The sequence below is a fragment of the Cebus imitator genome, unplaced genomic scaffold (genome assembly GCF_001604975.1).
Source record: "Cebus imitator isolate Cc_AM_T3 unplaced genomic scaffold, Cebus_imitator-1.0 Scaffold444, whole genome shotgun sequence".
NCBI classification, from domain to species: domain Eukaryota; kingdom Metazoa; phylum Chordata; class Mammalia; order Primates; family Cebidae; genus Cebus; species Cebus imitator.
Genome location: NW_016107759.1, coordinates 95425 through 96441, shown reverse-complemented (window position 1 = coordinate 96441; position 1017 = coordinate 95425).

Below are 1017 nucleotides of genomic sequence, written 5' to 3'. Positions count from 1 at the left end.
AAGAATGGAAATATATGCCATATATATTATGAATGGTAGGACTCGATGCTATAAACATATTACTTCTCACTGAATTAATCTATGAATTCAAGCAATTCCCAGACAAATCCCAATAGAGTTGTTTTTGGAACTTGACAGGCTGACCTGAAGGTAGTCATTGAGGGGCCAAGAATAGTGTAGCTTTCGGAGGCTGAGGTGGGCGATCACCTGAGGTCAGCGGTTGGAGACCAGCCTGGCCTATGTGGTGAAATCCCATCTTTACAAAAAATACAAAAATTAGGCAGGCATGGTGGCGTGTGCCTGTAGTCCCAGCTACCTGAAAGGCTGAGGCAGGAGAATTGCTCAAACCTGGTAGAAGTGGAGGGGATAGTGAGCCAAGATCGAGCCATTGCATTCCAGCCTGGGTGACAGAGTGAGACTTCATCAGTGGCTCATGCCTGTAATCCCAGGACTTTGGGAGGCCGAAGCAGGCAGATCACAAGGTGAAGAGATCGAGACCAACCTGGTCAACATGGTGAAACCTTGTCTCTACTATAATCCAAAAAAATTGGCCGGGTGTTGTGGCGCATGCCTGTAGTCTGAACTACGAGGGAAGCTGAGGGAGGAGAATTGCTTCATCGTGGGTGGCAGAGGATGCCATGAGCCGAGATCCTGCCAATGAACTACAGCTTGGGTGACAGAGCAAGACTTCATCTCAAAAAAAAAAAAAAAAAAAAGTGCAGTAGACACTGTTCGTGCTGTCCCCATGACCCTCGGCATTGCCAGCCACATACATGCCAGGGGCTGATGCCTTCAAGAGCACCCTCAGTGTATTCATCATGCCTTTTCATTTGCTGTATTTCCTGATGTGTTGACAGCTGGGGCCTTGCTGATCCTCGAGAGACTGCTCCACCCATGGTGAACCAGTTCCTAGAGGCAGTAAAGGACTCACCTCAAGTGCACCTTCCATCTGCAAACCAGCCAATCCAAAGCCCATACCTCCAACCGCCTCTTTCATCAGGCTCTTAAACTGGGCCA